This window comes from Phalacrocorax aristotelis, chromosome 2, assembly GCF_949628215.1.
Source record: "Phalacrocorax aristotelis chromosome 2, bGulAri2.1, whole genome shotgun sequence".
In the NCBI taxonomy this organism is placed as follows: Eukaryota; Metazoa; Chordata; class Aves; order Suliformes; family Phalacrocoracidae; genus Phalacrocorax; species Phalacrocorax aristotelis.
Genome location: NC_134277.1, coordinates 12,080,748 through 12,104,828, shown reverse-complemented (window position 1 = coordinate 12,104,828; position 24,081 = coordinate 12,080,748). Strand labels below are relative to the sequence as shown.

The 24,081-nt window shown below is 40.0% G+C and overlaps 1 protein-coding gene across 4 annotated transcripts in view; it reads left to right on the top strand.

The window, feature by feature from the left end:
• The window catches only part of DIP2C (disco interacting protein 2 homolog C), a 334,539-nt gene that overhangs the window by 40,449 nt on the left and 270,009 nt on the right, over positions 1-24,081 (top strand). The gene's annotated exons all lie outside the window — the stretch shown is intronic.

Here is a 24,081-nt window from a genome sequence, read left to right as displayed (position 1 = left end):
TATCATAACCTGACTTTCTAAATCAGTATGCCATGGCTGATGTTTTGGCCTTCTTCCCTCTGATGCTGTCACGCTCTGGTGCATCCTACGTTTTCACATGGTAAGACTTCATCCCAGAAGAAAATGCTTGAGGGTATTTTGTTTTCTTCTTTTTATTCTCTCCCTCCCCCCAGATAATGGATTAATTCTATTTAACTGGGTTAATTGGTGTTACCTAAGAAATAAATGTGTCCTGGCAAAGGGGTTGAATTCCAAACTGAAGTGACCTGTATTATGTGGAGATCTTAACTCTCAGATAACGTGATGCAGGAAACTTTGTGTATTGTTGTAACAGGTTGTCTTAACAAGGAGGGATTTTCCGTGCACAGTAAGTTAGCCTAGGCTGTGAAAACCTCAGACTGTTTCTGTTGCAGACAGCTCGGACACCGAGTTCCTTGTGTGCAGAATGGGAATGAGGGTACCGCTCTGGCCCTCATCAGCGTTGCCAGCTGTTTGCAGTAGTGGTGTGACTTGTCCCTTGATAAGAGAGGAATATGTCAGTGTATGAGGGCCTTGGGTAGGAAAGGGTCATGGAATGCATGGGAATATCTTATCATGAAGCTTGATTTTTGTCCTAACTTCATGAATCTCAGTTTTGATGCCCCTTTATACTGTAAGGAGACATTATTGTTCCCTCTATGATCCTTTTCTTATTTTCAGGCTGAACCTGAGTTACTAGTTTACTCTTTAGCATTTCCTACAGGGATAACTGGTAATATTTAATACTGACTTATTATCTGACAGAATGAAAGCTCTGGGATTTGCATTTTAATGCCGGAAAGTATTATTACTGGTGAAGCCTTCTTCAGGTTTGAGCTCCATTTTCCCACTTTGGTGCTTTCACAAAAGAGCAAAGGATATAATGTGATTTCTTTTCTTAAGAGGTTGTTCCCTACGAGTAAGATGAGTGAGGTTGGCACTATTTTATTTAATTTTAAGCTTAAGAATCTTCTCCCTTGTGTTTAGGAAATATATTGCGATTACTGATTGCCTCATCTTTGTGGCCTTGGGTTTGTGTGTGGTGTTACTGTGAATTATTAATGAAACTTAACTTCTTCAGCAAAATTTACAGACACTAGTGCCTTGAAGCGGCCATCCTGTAGCTAGTTTGGTTGTCTCTGATGACTGCGAAAGGATACTCAGTTTAAGAACAGTACCTTTTTGAATAAATCAAGAAATCAATCAATAAATAAAGGATAGATGCTAGGCTGAATTTAATTTTTGTTTATGGTAAAAAAACTACAGGACGCATTTGTAATTCAGAGATGGTAAAACCACTCGCATGCTCTTCCCATTGCTTTTTATACAGTTTTACAACTTCTTAATTTAGTTAACAGCTTTGCTGTTTGTGTAGTCGAGCAAATAAATTACTCTAGTGTGCGATTACAAAGAGTATAACAGATAGTTGAGTTTGAGCATAACAAAAATCTGGTAACCTGTAGAGTATCTCCTGCAAAATACTGTTTTGTCCAGTTAAGAATGAAGCACTTTATTTACCTGGCCCAGTTCCCTTAGCATTGTTACCTGTGTATGCCCTTGTAGTGCTTTCTGTTGTAGGCAAATGCTGGTGTCTTTGCTTCACTGGTGGACGTATCCTTATGAACAAATGAAGTGAGAAACCTCTGGGGGTCTGTGGGCATGACAGCACGTCATCTGTGGGTATTTGACCCCTGTAGCTGAGTAAGGAACCAGAGCTATCTACTTTCCCATGCAGCTGGGTCATGCATGAGACAAAGTTGCTTTTACATGTGACCTAAAAAGAAATGTAGGAATCCTATATACTGATTACTTGGGTTTTATCTTACCCCACAGATAGTGTTCTTTAATGATTAAATAATAAATAGTGTTTGTTCTTGGTTAAACAAAACAGTGTGTCTGAAATTCCAGCTCCTCTGTAGAGCTGGTTTCCGCAGTCATGGAGATTCAAAGATGGCTCACTCCTACTGGATCCACATCTTATATCCCTTCATGAGTTGGCTGCAGCTCTTACTTCCAAGAGGTGTTTGGTCTTGCTCTCTGAAGGGGTACGATAAAGTAGCAGGTGGCAGTCCTCTGTATCTCTTGCATTCACTTTCTTCTGCTCCCCACAGTTGGCACTGCAGGTTTGCACTGCCGTGATAGATTTGGTGTTCTGGTCTGTGGCTTGATAACTCCCAGTCCACCCTAGTGTATACGGGAGTAACACACTGTGTAATGTGCGATACAGACAGGGTAGGGATGCTAGAAAAAAAAGAGGGTAGAGAATAGGCTTGCAGAGCAGTTTGCCTCTTATTATCTTCTTCATGATGATTAGCTTACTATGCAATTCTAGTTTTCTGCCTCCAAAAATATCTTGCTTGAAACATAAGATTAGACTTTGAATTCACTTGTCTTAAAATAAGTTAACTACAAAGTTTCAGAATCCCATAGACGTTTTACTTTTTATGCAGAACAGGAGGAGAAGGCAGAACGTACAGTCTCTTTCCAGATACATACAGTGCTGTTAGTATGTATATAGACTTTCAGTGTCTGCAGCTCAATGGTGCTGCCTGTAGTAAAGTGTTATTGGAAAATTCGATCTGTTCTTGTCTCACCTGAGAGTAAATACTAAACTGGGAGAAGTATGTCAAGTCTTAATGCTGTTTGGATAGTACTTTTCGGAACTGGCACAGCCCTGGTAATTCCCAGCAACACCAGCTGTGCTAATGTGGGTTCAGTCTCTGGCAGTCTTGAGTGTCACTGGAGAAAACAGTCCAAGCCAAATCTGTGTGTGTAGCTAATAATAAGGGTGATATGGCTGTTTCACCAGGCTGCAGCTCTGAAATGGTTCCCTTTCCTATAAATGGGAGACTGTAGTAATAACTTGGGTCTGTAATCTGGTTTTTTTTCCCTAACATCAGCGAGGAACTGTTGCGTACGCTGCTAGACACCAGTTTTGTTGGTACAAATGCTACGAAAGGATGCATGTTCAATGACTCTACCCAAATAATTCAGAAATGAACAGGGGGTTTCCTTGTAGCATGAGGTGTAGTAGCTAGGAGAAACAGTAAGTCCATTACTTACCAACAGGCATTGAAGCCGTTACCAGTTACATGCAGATTCCCAGTTATAGACTTTCTAAAAGGGTAATACAGTTCTGTAATGATTCCAAATAAAACTCCCAGGGATTATTCTGTAAAAGGTCCTTAGCCCAATAAAGTGTGAAAATTCCTTCAGCTGATGACCTTAATTAGTCATTAAGCAGATGATACATTTTTTTTCCTAAGGAAAATGTACATGTCTTCTACTAACTTCAGAATGACAAATGTCCCATGTTTTAGGAACTCTAAGCAGATCTAAACAGACAGCCAGAATGAGCTCTTGGATTTCTCTTGCTGTACCTTACCGAAGCTACCATTTCTTTCTGAAGATGGCATTGTCATTGAATGTAGAGCATAAAAGGGAACTGCATAGCTCATAAAAAGATTATGTTCCTGGAAAGGTACGTGGATAGTCTTCATAAACATGTTCTTAATTCTTGCCTGAGTGTTAGACTTCCTTCAGGAGCAGGGCTTGTTTTGTTTGTGGTATTTTTTTCCATTTGCTAGCTCTGTATAATATTGCAAGTAGAAATTCCACTAATGACTACTCTTCTCAGATACCGTGGTGGTAAAGATTTGGTAACTAGTTCATTGGTAAAGTATTTATGATACTTTCTGAAGTTAGTAGTGGAATGCTCTGAGAGATGTTTGTTCAGGATCATGGTGCAGTAAGAAACTCCTTAGGGATATTTAAATTAAAGCTTTGCCTGCCAGAGTGGAAAGATTCTTGTCCGTACTTTGTAGGTGCTCATATATACATATCCAGATGTTCCAAGTGAAGGCAAAGTGATTGAAGCAAGATGTGGGCAAAGTCAACTGCGTATTTCTTTGTCAAGTTGTTAGGATCTGCATCGTGATGTGTGTTACTGTAGTAAAACTTTCGTTATCAGAAAGCAAAAGCCTGAAAAAGCACAGTTCCTGAATCATGTAATCCAAGTGGTTGGATTGGGTGGAACCAAAGTGATTCAGTTGTTGCTTTGCTGCTTCTGTGGATGCAGTAAGATGGTTTCAGTTACTCTAAATCAGACACCAGTCAAAATCATTTAAGTAACTCTTCTTACTGCCCTTAGAAAGCTGTCAGTACTAGTCCAGAAAGAGTCTTTCAATTGACAGTAGCTATGCTCTCTGCTTGGTAGCACCGGAGGAATCCCAGATCACTGCTTCGTAGCAGAAACACCCTGACAGAAGCATGGTCATCTCCACTGTTGGAAGGACTGTTGTGGTTCAGGTACATGGAAAAGACACTTCTTGTCGTGTCAATGGGACACCCAAACCAGACTCATAAAGGACTGGGAGCTCCGTGGGGCTTGGAGCTTCTTTGAAGGACATTGATTGGTGTTGTGTATTACTTCTTCCATAGAAAGTAGTAAGGTGACAAATTTCCTCCTCCTCCTCCATTAATTTTAGGAGCAATAAATGGTAGCAAATCTGGCAGCAAATGGGAAGAGCAAATCTAGCCATGATTTTTTTATAAAGTAAAATTGACTTCCATGGAGAATTGGTTATACTGTATTTTTTCACCTTGTTTATGAACCTGATTATGTTCCACATTTTAAGTCATATTTTCCCTGTTTCATCTTTTCTTTCTTAAAAAAAAAAAAAAAAAAAGGCTCTATTCTTGTCTCCTTACACCTACACTTCAAATACATTTTGGCAGGCTGTATGAATTTGAAATGTGAAGTTTTCTGAACTGTGTGGCTAGCTAATAGCAACACAGATTGGTTGCCTAATGAAAAAGACATCAGAAGATTTTTTTGAAGGGTCTACTGAAAGAATAGCATCATCCTAAATCACAGCAATGTCTGCCTAAATTCAGCTTACAGCATGTCTGTTCTGTGCAGTATCTTGGATTATTTTAGCTCAAGAGAGTGGGGGGAAAATGTTTGAGTTTTTGTTTTCTCCTTCCTGGTTTGTTTTCTTTATGTACTTGACACCACATTAGGTTTAATTTTACGAATGGCTTGGAAAGGCAGGCCTCATTGATTTGCTGTGGTGATCAAGCTCATAAAAAATTAGGCCCTTCTGGAAATCTTCCCTGTTGGTGGGGCATCTGTAGCGCTTCCCAGCACGGTTAGCCAGTGCTCTGCCTCTGCGGGGGCTCTGCCTTACTGGGCTGGGGGCTCCGATTGTGTTTTGCTGGTGAGATGCTGCTTGGATTCATGCCCTCCAAGGCCTGGCAGGGGACCAGGCTGCAGCGTCAGCAGCTTGCTCTGCTGGATTCTGCCCTCCAAATGGTGCTGTGCCGCTTCTCTGCTTTCTTCTCAAATGCCCAAAACACAGTTGAAGGAATTAATACAATGATAATTATGTAGGCTCGTGTCTTGCTCTCAGCTGAGACGACTCATTGGCTGCTCTTTCAGGACCAGTTTTAAGGTGATTATTAATATAAAACGGGATTTTTTTCCTGTGTTGAGAGGCCATGCTATTTTGGGATGAGGCAGCTTCACCCCAACTGTAAGTTTCTTAAGGGAAGAGCACTCCTCTCGGAATGACAAACTATACAACTATGCTACCGCCAAGATACTGTCTCCTCACCTCCATGTCTTCAGCGCAAGTTCTTGGGAAGCCCAGCACACGGTTGGAGATGCAGGCTGTCCTTCTCCCCACTTCATCTGAGATGTGGCAAGGCTAAGAAATGTGGCAGGGCTCCTCCCTCCTGCCACGGAAAGCAGGCATCTTCCCAAGTTTGTGGGAATCCAGTATCTTTCTACCTTTCCATCTTAGGTGCATGCTAGGAGAAAAAGACACTCTGTAGACTTAATTACATTTATTTTTTAGCTTCTTCCTTACCAGTATAAGCTTGGTGCTTTCCTCCTAAAAGTCATATTGATTTATCTGTCCCTTAGCAAGTCATCTTGTGTTCCCCACTCCAGAGGGAGGAGAGACAAGTTCCAATCTTGTATCTTTAATCTACCAGTCTAGGAATATATCTCTATTTGTTCTTTAAATACAAAAAATAGTTATTTATGCATTTATCTAAAGCTGGTAGCTTCAAGATACTTCCATCCGCTGTCTAAGATAAAACCTGTAGTGCACTTGTGATAAGCTGTGATGAACAGTCTCAGAAGTAAGCCCCTCCAAAATATAAATTTCAAGTATTAAATATTTTGTCTTGTGTTTACCATGAAAAAATAACTTGCAGAAGCTCAGGTTGAGATGCTTTTAGCCATTTCTAATACCTCTTCATGTCAGCACTACCATATGCATGCATGGTAAATATAGAATGCAAATTACCTGTTCTGTGCTGCAGTCATTTTTCTAGGTATTGTATTCATAGAGCTTCATCTATTGTAGTTTCTAGGCAATAAAGTGCAGCAAAGTAAGAGCTAGGACTTGGAAGAAAAATGGCTTTCAATGCTACTTTTTGACGCATTTATATTTGCTTGTTATTTTATGTCTGCATCAAATTAGATGCAAACCTACCCGTTTTATTTTGGTGCGTTTGCATTTCTGGTTCTTGTTGGATCTTATTAAAAGGGAGCGGCTGTTTAACAGCAGAGCAGGTTTTGATGTGTGACTCAAATGAAGTGTGTGAGCCCAGAGAAGCCAGTTGCTTCTAAGAAATGCAAATCCCATGTAAAATGGGAAGGAATAGAAATGTACCATTGGAAATGTGTTATTTTAAAATTAAAATGAGATTAGAGACAGTGTGAAATTGTGTTAGCGGTGACAGCTGTAGGTATGTTCTAATGAACACAGTCACTGCAGCTTGGAGGGCTGTGTGCTTTAAACTGCCCTGATCCTTGCTGAGGGCTCACTGCTGCACATGGCCGTGGCTGTTGCGGCCAAGTGACAAAGCTGTGAGACTTCCAACACTTGCTCATCCTGGTTTGTTTACTGCATAAGCCAATCTTCCTTCATAGGCCAGTTTAACCATTTGGCTTTCTGTGGTTCCAGACTTGGAGACTGGAGTTTCTTATGGATGTCCTTAGACTGAGCATCCACTGTAGCAAGTGGATGGGCAGAGTTCCTGAGGTGTAAGGCTTGAGCAAGGTGCTGTCTTCTGAATCCTGAGCTGCTTTTCTCTGACCCTGCAGTATCAGAGCCCTGTGCTTTTAGCAAATTGGAATAAATCCCACTGGAATCAGTGTGGCTGGACTAGCCGTGTTTTGGACATTTGGGACTGTCCCCATTTGGGAGAAAAGATATGCATGGCAAGGTTAACAAAATTTAGCACATGAAAACTAAAGACGAATACCCGTTTGTATCAAGAGTGAATTACTTACCTGGTTTGCTTGCTTTTGTTTTTCAGATAGAGATGAAAAATGTTGCAGTTGGGAATAAGCCAGCTACTTGATTCATAGTGGTGTCAAGCAGTCATAAGTTTGATTCCACGTATGATAGACTGAATGCATTTTATTGAGCGAGATTCTGACGAAAACATGCACTTCTCTCATTTTTAATGTCCTTGAAGTAACCTCTGTGCTTGAAGGCTGAAGTTAGTTTATACTAATTTTTTCCTTTCTGATGTGAATAAAGTAGACTCTAACTAATGTTAGTGGTTCCCTACTGTAATAATTATGAACTTTTTGGCACAATCTCATAAAATAAACACATACCTGTTTGTAAGATGTAAACAAGGTTCATTTCTTAGTCTGCAGCAAAGACATCATCCTAAAGATTCATGAGGGCATTTTGTAAGTTTTTTCATTTTGCATAATTATCCAAGCCATATAACCTTTTCATTTAGTTAAAATAAGTCACTTATGTAGGAATATTGTTGCAACGGTCTAAAATGTGTTTCTTGTATATAAGAATTAAATATCGAAGTTTACGAAAGAAGAGACACCTAATTTGTTTTTCTTCTTACTATTTTCTTTTTCTCTGACATAAATTATTCTTTCCTGGTTGCAGGCTAAAAATGTTTGTACTTAACAGCAACAAAATTAAAAACTACAAAAATTGCGTGCCTTTGTTTCTGACTCCTTTTTCCACTTTACCAATTTGTAATGGCTGCGGGTATTTTACTGAATGGAAAAAGTGTTCTGAAAGAGGTGATGACTTAGTTCCACGCTAAGATTCACACTTTCTAATGCTAAGTATTGTGGGTTTGATTTTTCATGATGAATAGGGTTGTTTGTGCAAAGTAACCGAAGCTTAATCTGATGATAGCATTTGTCCAAAGCCTGGCTGCCGCTTATGGAAGAGGATTCTTTTTAGGTAAAATTTTTGTTATCCACTGTGGTTGTTCCTCTTAGGTTTCCTTTTCTCATGTGCTTCAGATACTGTGTTTGTGGAAAAAAACATTGAAAAAATACCAGCTAGACCCTGTGACTATCCACTGTACTAGAAGTGGGTGAAAGACAGATGGAGGTTACTGGGGAGCCCCAGTACGCAGTGCACTGGTTCTGTACAGCTCAAACAAAACATGAACCTTGCTTATAAACAATGTTAAACCCCAGTATCTTTGGGGGTCCATCCAGCTATCCATGGCCACTGGATTGCTGGAAGAGTACAGTGTAAGTGTAAGGTCATTTGCTAAAAAGATCTCTTGAAATAATTTCAGCATATTGACTGTTGGTTGCTCTTTCTAAACCAATCCTGTTACTATGATTCAAATTGCATATGTGGACAAGGCTCAAATTACATTCAGGATTGAATTTTTGCCTCTTTCACTGCATAGTTTAGAACTGTGCTTTATCAATCAAGGTTTTATGAAAGTGAAAATTACTTATTCACTGTTTTCTTTAAGGGTGTTAATTTTTACTACCTGACCAGTTCTCAGCTTGCCACGTCACCCCTTCTTTTTAGATGAATCCAGGCAAGTCACCATTTTAGACTTACAAATAGCTCTGTATCAACTTCTTTAATAAATCTACTGCACTGTCTTCTGTGTAATGTAGTAGTATTGATCACTAAAAAGATTAAGTGGGTCTTTATGTTTTCAGACACTTTCAAAAATTATTTGTACAAGTTAAGGGGATTTAAACTGTACTACAGTTTATCATCTAAAATGGCAAAAAAATCATTCAGAGTTGACGATGTAACATCACTGGCTGTGTTTTATGAGATTCTTTTAATCAGTGGCTGTGCCGGTGACTTCCTGTGGGTCAGCAGTGATTTTATATCATGGCAGGTTTTAGCTACTTTTTTTTTTTTTTTTTTAAATTGCCAGTCTGCATTATACTTCTTTCTTTTAAAAAGCAGTGATTCATATTATCCACTCCTAAGATATCTCTTAGGATTTGCTGTGACTACAGGAAAAGTTCAGTGGAGAGAGTCCTACAGACAAAAACTGCTGAAGCTTGCTACTTTAATCATTATTCCAAGTGCAAGTTACAGGCTTAAGCCTATTATTAGCTTGCATACAAAAAAAATTAAATATATAATTTGACAACTAACTCCTACAAATTACCCATTATCCCTTTCTTTAAAAACTGTGAGCACTTCTGTATTCGGGCCAGTTTCCATGCTTGCTCTTAGTCACTGTCATGGGGCTCTGTGTTAATTTGACTGGAGCTGGCAGATGCAGGGTGTGCTGCTTAACGTGCTAGCCAGAACCCAATCGGAGGTTAGTTTCCAAAGAAATAATAACGGATTTGTTTTCAGAGAAGCAGACTTTGGGTTTGAGTGTTTTCTTCACATTCATGCAGTGGCCAGCTGCACAAGTGTCTCTCCAATTTTAGGGCTGTACTTCTGTTTGGCTATCCAGGTTTAAACCTGAGTCTGCAAGCTAAAATGCCTGACAGTGATTTCAAAACCCACTAAAAAACAGGAATAAATTTTGTCTTTGTTTTTCCTTTCTTGAATACAGCCTATTTTGTCAGTAGTTCGTGTGTGGTATGGGGAGGCTGTGTTTTCAGAAAGTGCCTATCTGACAGAATTGAATGGAGCCTGGGGACAAAGTGAGTTACTTTTCTCTGTCCAAGTAAAGTGAAGGAATACTTTCAAGTGGTTTTTTTTTCTTTTGTTTTCCTACATAATGGTGTAAAGGCTTTCTGTTACAACCCATGGATAGAATTCAGGGCTTCTAAGAACATGTCTGGCTCTGGCTTTTCATGTTTTTGAACACAGATCCAAAAAGGAAAGGAGACGGGAGCGAAGGATGCTTCCTCCTGCAAGTCACTCCAAACCCAAGAGCTGGATGCTCCGAATTCAGCAGGCTGATGTGAGAGACTCTGGGCCGCGAGGCTGTGCTGCGTCGTGCTGGGACAGGTCACTGTGAAAGGGATCAGTGGTACTGCGAAAGGACTAGGTCTCTGTCCATGTAAAGCTCCTCTAGGAGAGGCACTTCGGGGTCACAGCAATTCTCTCTCAGGACAGGCCGGCTGGCTGTGTCTGACGTGCTGGATGACGGAGCAAGGTTGAGATCCTGGAGCTGTATCACTTGTCCTCATGGGGAGCACGAGGTAGGCGCTGCTGGATGAGCTTCATGGTCACATGGCAGAGACTAGCTGAAAAACACATGTGAAAAATGCAGTGAATAGTGGAGTGTATCAGGGAAGCATGAAAAGGTTCAATTGTGGGCAGAAAGTTAGATGCCTGTGTTTTGGAGAAAGGAAAGATATAAACCAAGCTCACTGTACTGGAAGTAGCTCTGGTGCATGACTGAACTGGCCAGAGGTAAGAAAAGAGTGGACAGAGGTCAAGGGGATGGCAAGCCTTTAGCAAGGGTTGAAAGATATAAAATGTCATGACAGTAGTACCTCTTCGCTTGAAAGGAGAAGACTGAGTTGAGTGATGCACGCTGGCTGTTTCTGGATCACCGAAAGCATTGAACGGGTTTTGAGCGTATAACATGTGCCAATGCCACCTTCTTCAAGAGGGATTTTCTGTGTTCCTTACTTAGGCAATGTTGCCATTTATTTCAAGTGAAGTGCTGACTGTAATGGCTGAGAAAACCATCAAAAATTTGGGCCTAACAGAGCAAATAATTGCATAAGGAACAAGCCTGTAATCATTCCAAATAAGAACTGGAACATTGGAACTTGAAAACACAGATTGCTGTGTGCAAAATCTCTCCTTGCCTGATGATCGTTGGCATTACCATTGGATTATAAAGACTGCAACATTTCTTTCTGATTATTTTTTGTGCCCTCCTCTGCTGCAGAAGTAATGGATAGAATCAAGTAACGCACAGAGCAAGAATTGAATAGCAAAAGCCCCTTTTCAACGTGTATTCGTAATGGAAAATAAGGGTTTCCAGAACCAGGCTTGGATGATTATTGTAGAGGACTGCTTCAGACTTTTTGTGGATTTGAACCAAATTAAGAAAAAAAAATTCATTCCAGGTGTCACTGTCAATACTGTAAAGGGAGAATCATATTGAGTTTAATCAAGTGAACGAGCTAGGCTGTTATTTCTTCCCTGATTAAAAGGCTTTGAGCTGTGATTTTGATTTGGACCTTTTGCTAGCAGGAAAGGTAGAGTGGAAGGAAAACTGAAGTGTGAAAGCGTAGCTGATGCAGATATTCTGGTGTCCATCCCAGGCTTTGCCAAGCAGCAGCTGCATGCTTGCTTTCCGTAGCAGGTGTCATAGTGAGACACTGCCTTTGGAAACAGTAAAGTAAGTTAGATGTAGGCTTGCAAAACTTTGAATATATTTAGTTGGAAAGCAGTAATGAGGTGAGAAAGGACAAACAGTAGTGCAGAGACTGCAGAGATATTGCCTCTTCATACTGAATAATTAAGAGCCATAGGGAGAAGAAGTCGGTTGGTCTGTTGTAGAGTACTTAACATCCAGTGCAGCATGCTCATTGCTTTCTGGTGCAGTGCCCAACGCGTTGTTCTTAGTCCTGGCCTTGTGTGGGGAAGAAGTATCTGTTGGAGCAATTTTGTAAAAAAGATATGTTGAAGTGGTTCAGAACTACAGTGAATTTTTTGTGATCTGTTTACACTTGTTTTATAACTTTATTAAGCAAAAAGTAACCCAGCACATCAGGTCCTCAAGAGCTTTGTCATCAAAACCTGAATAAAACTGTTACATTTTAAAGCATTTGAGAGTTTTTTTCCCCAGTTACATTAGTTACTGGTCCTAACAGAAAAAGCAAAAGGTGAAATCAAGACATTCAGGGATTTTGTTGAGGAGGAATCATACTCTATTGTCTGTTGCAAAATGAACTGGTGACGGATTATACTGTGTTTGGGGAGGAACTCGGATTAGAATATAGCTTTAGACTGAGTCAATGGAGTCTTGGGCCATCTTGTAATGGCCATCATCAACTATAGCACTTTTGTCCTATTTTAATTGTACTGAAAACCAAATTGTGGATAAGAGGCTGGAATCTTTCAGTTTGACCTCTTTTTTTGATCTTTATCTTCAACAAATCCATAGAAAAACTGAAAGCAAAACTATAAATTAGAGTGAACCTCGATAATGAGATCTGGTTAATTACTTTCATCTGCATGCCTTCGGTGGTGAGGTGAAATTTACTTAACCATTGAATTCTTCCCTTGCATGAAGGTCTTTCATTTTATCTTTCGGGTTGACATTTTTAATAGTTTGTAAAGAAATTATTATGATTTTTGGTGTTATCCTAATTTGTGCTCAGTTGCTTTTAAAGGGTCAGTTCACAAGTCAGCAAAGTAGAGGCACACAAAGTCGAGGTGTTTTTGTTATGAACTTGTTTTGTTTAATGCAGAGAAGCTCCGGTGTATGTGACTTCCACAGTTTGTGTGTGAAAATCTTTTTTTAATTTACACTGGGTACCAGTTAGAAAATGTGTTTCGGACATTTCCAAACTAGAAGTTTTCTTTCCATGGGAGTTGGAGAGTGGTGTATCTTATTCACAAACCTCCGTGCTGTTAAAGGATCACGTTCGATATTGTTCCCTCATATGACTTACAGGTCATCAATTGTTTTGCAGCCTCAAGGCCATTTTATGCATGGTTGGACAGTTGAGTATTTAAAATGATTTTGGGAAGGGCCAAGAGCTAGGAGTCACTGAATTTCTTACTATTGTGTTTGAAATGTTACAAGCAGCAGTTGTGTTCTGTGCATCTGAGAAATGTGGGTAGGTCAGCTAATCCAGCCACAGGCTGATGGGTGGTTTTGCCGTTCTTCTGTGACAAGACCTCATTAGCAGTACATAGTTCAGCCGTTGGTTAAGCCTGGTGGCAAGTGTGCCATCTGCTTGCATACAGCCTTGGATCCTGTCAGACCTTCATTCGAAGGCATCCCTTAGATCTATCTGAGCATCCAAGTCCTGAGAGCATGCTCGCAGAGGTGACGGTTGTGATCAGCGGGAGCATCACATAGGGATCACTGAGATGTGTATAACCTCAACAAACAAGCAGCAAAAACTGCACTGAAATTGCATTGTGAGTTTGTGAAGTTATTCCAGGAAAACATGTACTGAATGTAGTGGAAATAACACTCCGGTGAAGTAAGCAAAAACAGGCTTCAAGTATAGCGAGTAAAGTAAGTGGTGGAAATTATGGATATAAACTGCCATGCCCAGGGGCTAAGACTAGTTGTAAATGAATGAATAGTATGGAGAAATTTCCACTGGAGCAGATTACTCTATGGTAGTTTCTTGAGCCTTCACTACGGCATTTGTAAATCCCTGTTGTCAGGGATAGGATATTGAACTAAATGGCTGACTGGTCTGCTCTGATATTCCAGATCTATTTAGAAAAGGCTGAGCAGAAAGATAACTGCAGTGCAAATTGTGATAGCAGAAAATTGCTTTTAATGAAAAAGTTATTTAGGGCTCATACAGGAAGAACACGGAATGAAGCATTTTTTTGCAGATAAGAAAATGCGTAAAGCAAAAAAAAGCATTGTTTAACTGTGTGGAAGATTGAAGTTGAGCAATTTGAGATTTTAATGAGTCAGGAATATGGAGCACAAATCCACTGATATTTCAGTTTAGAAATCTTCTGCTGGTTTCCTTTTTTGGCTGAGATGCTGTAGCGTATGTGAATTCTAAAAATACCGCTCTTAAGTCCCCTTGTCAAAATAGATTTCTTTCCCTTTAAAACTCCATGTTACAAAACAGTATTTTCAGTATCCAAAACTACGTTCATGTGTAGCCATGCACATTAAGCTATGCAATTGGATTTATATAAAAAAACATGAAAAAATAGGTTTGCACAGTGAAATCTCTGCAAGGCATTGCTTAGCTCTGGTCACCTGCTTTGCTGGTTACTAAGGGCTTCTCCTCACGAGGTGCCGTTGCACTCTGAGCAGTGGTTCCCTGTATAACACTAGGGACAGAAATGGGAATGACGTTGGCAAATTCAGAACTAGTGGTATTTCAGGGTGGGTTTTTTGTTTTACTTTGAAAACTTCCGTGGTGCTGCTGATGGCGGTGGTTTGAGGCGTGTATGTGGAAGGATGATTGTCCCCCCCCACCATTTCGTGCAGAACTGCGACCCTGTATGTAAATCCTTGATTTTCTTGACCGGTGACTGAGGTACTGTGCACACCGGAGAGATCAGTGACATGTTTTGCATTTACAGGAGTGAGATTTTATGCCAGTGAGTTCTGACCAGGGAGAGAATGTTTCCACCCAATTATTCTCCGACAATGAATTTCTTACAAAAATACAACAGACATGATTTTGTCCTTACCTGTGTATGTATAAAGAAAAACCTGCCTCTATATATGAAAACAAAAACAAAACCAAGATGTATTTATAAGGAAAAGTCCCTCTCTGCTCATGGAAGGTTTTTAGGTGAGAGACTGTAACCCCCTGTTTTTGTTTCAGGTCGAGTTATTTCTTTCTCCTGGTTTTTAAATTGAGTAACGTGCATTGTCGCTCCTAATTCTGTACAGCAATACAGGTCCTGTTTCAGTCCTGTTCAGAACAATAAGATATCCAATTTGCCGCTAAACGGCTTGACAGACTGTTTAGCTTTCCATGAGCTCCGAGTAAGCGTGAGATCTTCCAACGTTGTATTCGTCTGTCAGCTGCAATTTTATAGATACTCTTTAGCACTGTAAGTATATAAGGACATTAGATGGCAAAGAGAAAGTGTTTGTTGGTATTGTCTTTTGGAAAGAAAAGCAATTCAGTGTTTACAAAACTCACATGTCAATGAGACAGAGTTATTAATGTTTTATTTTTACTATGAGAGACTAGAAATTGTTTCAGTTCCAGAATAGAAGAATTACATAATAAAATCCTGACACTAAATTAGGAAAGGATTATGCTGAAGAGAAAGCCCCATTCATTACTCAGAAATCCTATCATAGACAGAGGGAGGGGATCTTTACTGTTGGCTGAACTGACTGGAGATTTTGCGCATGTATTGCACCGTTGTATGACAGATGCTCATTGTTTAATGACTTTTATACTTCGACAAAATTCGTACAGCTTACTTTGCTAACAAAGACTAATTATTAGAGTTAATATGCCATCAGCAATGCACATTATAGGCTTACTGGATTTGAGAGCTGCTTTGACATTCTCAACAAAACCAAGGCTGTTTATCAAAATAGGTATATTTTTCTTTTTCCACCTTCAAAATAATAAGCAAAAAAAGAAGCTTAAAATGCATCGAAAAGAAGGAAATTGGCAAACTTATCCTTTGGAAAGAGATCAGATTGTTTACCACTTGTATAGATACTGTCTAGCACTGTGCCTGACGACAATAATTGGTCTTTCAAACAATATATACTAATTAATTGACATTTCTATCTGGCATTCATCTAAGATGTAAATATGGGCTATGATTGCAATTCAAATTAGCCTGAAATTTAATATCTGGTTATAATCAGAATCGCTAAAGATGTCTGGCTAATTTAATTGACATAATTGTTATAACATCTCTAATTTTATGTTGAAGTCTGAGGTAATGACTGCTGAGTCACCTCTGCTTTGGGAGGCTTTTAAAATAAAAATGCAGGATACATGGGACAGGGTTGAAAACCTGTAGAAGAAAAGAGTTTATATTAGTTTTTCTCTCTCCTTTGGTAGGTTGCTGGAGGGGAGTGAATGAAATCTGGAGGTGTACAGCAGCATACCAGCCCTATCATTCTCTAGTAAAGATCAGCATGAAAAAGCAAATGGCTCATTTATTGGACTGAATCATTGTTACTTATTTACAGGACTAAAATAGTTTCCTTCATATAAAAAGCCTTCAGCAAGTTCCCCTCGGATAGGAGGATTTATTTATGAAGTCTCTCTGGGATAATGTAGGATGATTCACTGTTTTTGCTACTTGCCAAAAATTACTCCAGCAGATTAGTAGAATTTAACCTATTGAAGTATCAGGTAACTTCTAAAAGTAAGCCAGGGTCCTAACTCGGCTTAAAGTGTCAAGGCATAGTTAAAAATCCCCTGAAGTAGAGGGTGTGCTGGTGGCAGGACATGCTCGCCAGCTGCTGGCATCCCTGTGTTGCCACAGCCAGACCCAGCTACTTGGTCCAGGAGCGACTTCCCACTGCGGAAATGAGGACACTCACATTCCCTGGCCTTCTGGCTGATGCAAAAGCTTAAAAATTTTCTTAAATTGGCCGGACTAGAGTGAAACATCAGTTTATGAACTAAAATTATCTTGATTACTTGACTGTGGAGATCAGTCTCCTGACTTTGACTTCACCCCATGCCTCCAGCTGAAGACAAATGCGTGATTGTATGTGGAAGATGAGATACCAGACTGACCACTTAATTCAGGATGTGCTGACAGACGGACCCTGTTCATAATCTGGGAGAGGGAGGGAGTGGGGGGAAGCTAGAGAAGCAGTAGGAAGCGGGAAGCTGTCGGCGGTCACGCAGCTGAGCGACACAGGCTGTGCCTGATGGGTGGCTGAGGGATGCAGACCATGATGCTGCTCCGGAGGCGGTCATCTGTCTGACTAAAGCCAGGGGTATTATTGCTTTCAGTTCTCTGAACTTATCATATTTTTCCCCTTTAAAAGTAAAGCTTCACTACAGAGGTAATGATTGCCAATATTTACTTGATCTGTGCTCTGCGCAGAAGAAAAATGCGTGTGTCATGATCTGTTTGGGTTCCATTTTCAGAAAGTTTCTCGTTTCTAATAGACTACCTGAGTTTGGGTGTTTATGTGCTGTTCTTGAAATTCAGATGGTCTCTATCAACGTAATGGCTGTCTAACAAACTATCCATCCTGCTGCTCCTGGATTTTCAGTAAGCTTTTCAAGTGTCTGAGAAGATCGAGCTCTTCCTCCTAGAACACAAATTATCTTTCCTCTCTATGGTCGGTTTTTTTTTTTTTTTTTTTTTTTAATCTTCTAATTTGGCAAGTGTCAGCAGATGGTGCCAGATGTGAGAAGATACATCCACTCCCTTGTTAAGGATGAAGTTTTTTTGCAAACAGGAGGATGTATCCAGGCTACCCTGCAACAGTGGTTTGGATCACCTGCGGCCATGTCGGAGGGGACGGTCGCACCGTTTGTGGGCAGACCATCCTGCCTTCATGGTCTTCTAGGTACCATAGAGGGGCGCGATGCCATCTATTATTTGGATATTGTTTTAAAATGGGAGGAGTGGATTAATATTCCCCAGGGGACAGCAGGGTGGCCTGCTGATGTCGTCATCTCCTCTTGTCCCTCCCTGGAGTTACTGAGAGAAGAACTTTCAGAAGAACCTCGTAGGATTTGGGAGCAATTTTTGCACCGAGTATCCATCATGGCTCTGACATCAAATATCTAATAATAACTTCCTAGCAAGTCATCTGCTCTCTGCTGCTTCACCCACCCTTAGTCACTATACCAATTTCTGTAGACTACAAGTAGTAAGCTATTTATTAAAACCGGTAGCTAGTGAAAAAATTGTTTTCTTAATCAAGTTTCTCCTGCCAAGAGTGTAAAATCAGTGAGACCAATTTTAGGTGCCTTGAATTCAGTCCAAGTCAGATTACTCGGCAACTCGTGTTACCTCAGCTGCTTCCATACCTTCTGTTCACATTCCAGTTGCGGATGGCTGGAGCACTATTTGAAAATTTGTGGCTATTAAAAATACTGCCTTAAAATTCATTGTAAGGGAATCAGAGTATTTGGCTAGTGTCCTGTGTGCCATCCAGATCTGGCACTGCATTGCATGATACAGTCTTCATTTACTCTGAAGAGGAGGATCAAGGTTAGCTGAGAATAAATCTCTCGCTTCCATATCCTTCTCACCTAAGCGTTACCCATGCGTCATGCCTGGAAGTGCCAAGGGGAAGCATGAGACACTTGAAACTCTGGCTGTAGACAGAGGGGTTTGTATTTTTTTCTGACCTTGTTGGCTAACACTTATGCCAGTTTTCTAGGTAAGCTCTCCTGTCCTCAAGTCCTTGCAGGAATGTGACATTTCACTATTTTTTTTTTTTTTTTAATGAATCACTGATTGACAAGCTCTTTGCATGTGGGAGCTATTCTGATGGCAGGGGAGCAGCAAAGCCAAGCACCTACTCCCTCCCGCACAGACAGAGACCTGTCCCGCTTGCTGGAGAGGATGGAGAACCCCACAGAGTTGTCTTCAATGGGATGCAGAAGTTTGGGTTTGTGGCAAAAAAATACCTTTCTTACTTGATTTGTTCAATTTATAGGTCAATATCCTGTAAACAAAAAAGAAAAATGATTTTATAGATTGGAGTTTCCCAGTGGAAGATTTTTTCTGAATAGGAAAGCTTACACTCGTGTAACTCATTGCTCAGAAGTTACGACAATTTTTGGCATCTCATGACAATTTAGAGCGGAGGCTGCCTGATGGCACAGGGGAGTGCACAGGAGCCTCCACCACATTGTCGTTTTATTGCATCTGAGCTACATAGGTTTGTCAGTGTGCTAATTTACAGAAATGTTCCTCTTAAATTTTTGTGCCATCTTTTTTCTGTGTTCAATTTTTTATTTTCAGTATGAATTAATGTTTTTACAGTGCATAATTTGGGAAAGGGAACACAAATGAAAAATTTTAAATTTTAGAGTTTTTCCTCCAACTTGAGTTATGTCCTGTGTTTATGGGCCAATGTCTTAGTTCCCTGTGTTTTAAAACTGAAGAGTATGCTTGCTGCTTTCATGAGGGTCATCTCTTTATTGGTCTTTCTGGAGGCAAACGACATTTTAAAAATAATTGTATTATCAAACTTTTCTTATTTCTGGAATATTCCTCTTTTTGTCAGGGCATTTTGTACCCCAGTGTCCAGTTTTACTTTTGCTTTTTTCCTTTCAACTTCCCATTTTTTCTTGATTCCCGCTATTGCTAGTGTGTTTTTGCCCACAAATTGAAAGTAAGAGGTATCATTAGGTAGTCTTAGGAAGATCCCATTTCAGAATTTTCAAATAGACTTATACTACTGGAAAAATACAGGTACTCAGCTGAAGTTAGTGAAGAGGATGGTTGAAATTCAGGGTCTGGAATAGCTTTTTTGCCACTTGCCTTCTTTCAGCCACGTTTTTGTACCTCTGAGATTCAGGGCTGCTCTTTGGTACAGAACGGGTATGTTGGGCTGCTGAGCTGGCTGGCTAAGGGAACTTGGTTTTAAAAAACTATCTGCACTGAAACAGCTGAAAAACATCCTTCCCAGTCCAGCTTCAAGAGTAATAGATCTATTTGACACCATTGATATTTCACTACCAATTGCCATTCATCATTAGAATTAAAGCAAGAAAAGGTACAGGGAAGCACCGGGACACAAACGGGACTTGGTTAAATGTCTGTGCTCTGAGAGAGGGTCTCTGTAAGCTCAAGAGGGTGGTGTGCTTGTGGTTGTGTGAGCGTGCTTCCATAAAGGACCGTGATGGAGAATCTGGGTCTTCTGTTGGGAGTGCCTGGAGGATACTGACTTGGTTTAGATTTTATTTATTCAATTGCTTTTGTGAAAGGGCTGGTGTATTTTTATATCGCATGGTATTGTAGAACTACATTATAAATAGTTTATGGGAGGAGTAAAATATCATATAGCAGTAATTTTGTCTTTCTGTGTTGAATAGTCTGTCTTCTGGGGATGTTAAAAGTTGTTGCTGGTGTTTGGTTTTTTACCTTAATATATTGCTGGAGTTTTAAATATCTTATGATATCTGCTGTGTGCTCTCTGCTTTCTCCTTTGCAGCCACGTTGCTTTGCAGCTGGTCAGCCTCAGTAGTACTTGCTGGTGAATGAGTTGACTGTACAAAGCGATAAGACATCTGAGGCAGGCACCTACGACCACTGTCTTTTTGGCATAGGATCAGGCAGTGAAACTGTATTTTTACATTCTTTTAGGTTTTCTGAATTTTGACCTCTTTCCATGAAATGAGGAAGGCGGGGCTGTGTTAGGAAGAGCGTGCCCACAGCATCCTGGGCTGCATTAGGAGGAGTGTCACAAACAGATCGAGGGAGCGGGGAGTGCCGGCTCCAGCGCTGGCCTCCCCAGTACAAGAAGGACATGGGCATGCATGCAAGACCATGAAGATGATTAAGTAATTTGGAGCATCTGTTATATAAGGAGGAGCTAAGAGAGCTGGGGTGCAGGGGGATGTTATCAGTATGTATAAATACCTGATGGAGCGAGTAAAGAAGCTGGAACCAGGCTCTTCTTAGGGTATCCAATGACAGGACAAGAGGCAAGAGGCAGAAACTGAAACACAGGAAATTCTGCTAAAACACAATAAGCAAGGCTGAGGAGTCTCCATCCTTGGAGCTGTTCAAAATCCAGCTGGTCATGTCCCTGAGCAACCTGCTGTAGGTGTCCCTGCTTTGGGTGGGGGTTTGGACTAGATGATGTCCAGAGGTCCCTGCTGACCTCAGCTACTTTGCGATTCTGTGAATTGATAAGAAGAGCTGATGTGGAGGGCACTAGACCCTGGTATATGTGAATGTAGCATTCACTTCAATCTTGTCTAAGCAAAATGGTTGCAAGGATGTTAGCAAGTCAGCTGGCAGCTTAGGTTGATACAGCCTATTTGTATGGACACCTGCAAAATACTTTGAGGGCTGTCTGTACAAGCTTGATAAAGTCAAGGTAAGTAGGTATAGGGAAAACTCTTTCCTGTCTTTCAGGATGTGACTTTTCTCTCACTGCCCAAAATTGGGAAGATGCTCCACCCATAGAAATATTTTTGAGTATATATCCATTATGAAGTTTTGTACTTAGACAAGTGGGTTGAATGAAGAGCCTTGTGAAAGACCAAATAGGCCTTTCTAACCCTTTTGGTTGCCCACAAATTACTGCACAGGCTAATGCTATCTATTAAGAACTTGTGGAGAAAAAATCTTGGCCCAGGACTGTATAAAATGAAATTGGTTTTCAGTCCTTTGATATGCAGACTGCTGATGCTGTTTTCAGTCATGGGAGCAGCTATACTGGATCAGACAAGCCCAGATTGTTCCTGGCCAGTAACAGGAAGGGCCACTATTAGGAAGGGGTAAGCTCAGGGCAGCTCTTTCCCTGGTGAATCCCCTGAGCCTCCCGCAGTTGGCCAGCCAGAGACTTTCCGAGCTACACTGTTATCTTGGTCATCTTGTTCAATAGTCAGTGATGAACTTATTTCCCCTGAATTTTTTCCATGAAAACATTTATACTTTTGGCCTCTACAGCATAGAGTTTCACAATGTAATGATTTTGTTTGTGTGGAAAAGTCCTTCCTTTTGTTTTAGTTTTGATTATTTTTTTTTAAACCTGCTGAATGATAATTTCTGTGTCCCCAAGAGTTTTCTGTGTTTACAAGAGAGGGAAGAAATTCCAAAAGTTAGATAAAATATGAAACTACTCGAGAAAATATTCTTAATCAGATGGACTTTTGGCTTCATCTAGTATGACAGTTCATTTGTTCCTGTAAACGATTAGCTGAAATTCCTGTAAAGTTCTGTAAGTGGTTCTTAAGGAAACTGATGCTTCAGACAACTGGGCAGCTCCAGTCTTTTTGTTGACTTCCTACCCCTCTGAGAGTACTTTTGTGTTTTTTTGGTGTTTGCCTTTAACTAATCTTCAGCATTCAGTTGAAGTAGCTCAGTAGGCAACAGTACCTAGGAATATGGAAAAATCAGCACATAGCCAGGAGTGCTGTACATTTTCAGAATCTCAGTACATGTGTCTAAGGTACACAAGCTTCATTTGAACAATAGAAAATTAAGAAGTTTCCATTTTTCTGAATATTGTTTCTCTCCTTAGCCTTCTACAGTGACTTTGAGATGTGAAGAGGTGGAGTGAGAAATTAATGCAGTTACAAAATATCTCAAAGGTTAAAAAATCAGGATATGTACTCTTAGCTATTTTTGTTCTGACTCCAGAATGACTGAATAAAATGAGAACAAGAAATTAGGAAATGGCATTTAAGAGCAGATCCATCTGAAAAAAAAGGAGCTGAAAATTTTAGTTTGCTTTCTCTTCTCTGCATTTTAGCAGAGAATATGCATTCCCCCCTCCCCACGCTTTTAACAGCCATTTTATTACTTTACTTTTTACAGTGGTCTTACAGATATAAGAAGAAAATTGCTGTATGAAAACTGATGAGATCTGCTAAGTGTCACACTCGGAACATGCTTTGATAGCCAGATGCCAGGTGGAGTTCAGCAGCAATGACAGCAGGAAGGGAATTTGTTTGGGTCCTACTGCAACCTATTTTCAAGCAGATGATTTTGTTTCTTATGAAAAACTACCCAGGCTTATTTGGAGAAGGATATTTTGGTGGTAAGGGTTTGAAAAAGTTGAAAATCTATTCACAATCTTGACAAAACAAATAAACTTTACATTTGATGGAGTATCTCTGTTATACCAGAAGAGTCTTCATTTATGGTTATCTAATCATAAACAAATATAACTGTCCTAGGTTTTGTTTTTGACTTGGGGATGGAAAAACTGATGAAAGTCTAGAAGAGGAAACATAACTGTCCTTTTCCTGCCTCTTACCACCCTCCCACCACCAGCCCCCCAAATATGATTTTGTCAGGATCAACTAAGTCTATTGGTTTATGTAGTTCTTGCATTTACCTTATTGTAGAATGGTAGGAGAAAGAAAAAAATAACCAATATTTGAACTGTATCTGAAGTCTTTTCAAATTCAATTATACTTTGTAATTTCATTTAGCTAGCCAGTTTTTTAATGAAGACTACATGTGAAGTTATTTACAGCTGTGATACAGATGGATGTTTAAAATAGCATTCTCCTATGTTGAAAGAGTTGACTTGGTGCTGGGTTTCATATGGTTCAGCTGTTGCAATGTACACATTTTTAGAGGTATAAGAGGTCACTGGATCTTATTTTTTTTGTTATTTAACACTCCTGCTGCTTTCTCCTAAAGAATAACCATTGTTTATGCTGCAACTTTTTATTGTATAATTAATTGTAGGGTTTTTGTATTGACTCCAGAGAGTCTAAATAGCACAAGAGAAGACTAAAAGGAAAAGCATGCTTCATAAGGTGGTTGCCAGAGATAGAATTACACCATTATTATTATTATTATTATTATTATTATTATTATTATTATTATTATTATTAGGGTAAAAAGAGTGTAAGAAAAGTTTGGTTTTGTCAATGTACGAACAAAGAGGAGAACCTTTTTTGTGAGAGAGCTTTGGTTACCACTTCCACATAGTATGGAGGTACAATATCTAGAAAATGAACTGTGGGGTTTTCAAGATTGTTTTGAAGCGTGGGATTAAGCGGCAAGATTAATTCTGTATAGGATCAGTTCACAAGGTTAACATGAACCAACTAGGTTTTCTGAAACAGATTTATTTATCCATAACGTGCAATTGCAGGTTTGTGTATCTTCACAGACCCTTAGATTTAGAGTTTTAACTTCTAATTGCACTGCTTTTCCATACAGCTTGCCACCAAGACTTTAAAATGTGTCACAAGAAAGATTTGAAATAAATATAGCATGTCTTCTTCATTTGAAAATGAAGGCACAGGAACATAAATGTGTAAATGATTTCTGTGACATGGAGCTGGAGGATTACTGAATGGCTGCTCTCTCCCACTCCTCTCTCCCTTTCTGAGCTGTCGTGCTGCTTCTTCAGCTTGTGCGCTGTGAGTCACGCTGATGTCATTCCCCGCGTTGGCAAAGCAAAACTCGGCAGATCCGTGACTCTTTCTGTTTTGGGGTTTACAGATTTGGGGTTTGGTAGCATTGTAAACATCTGAATATAGGAGTAACAGTTTTACTGCCT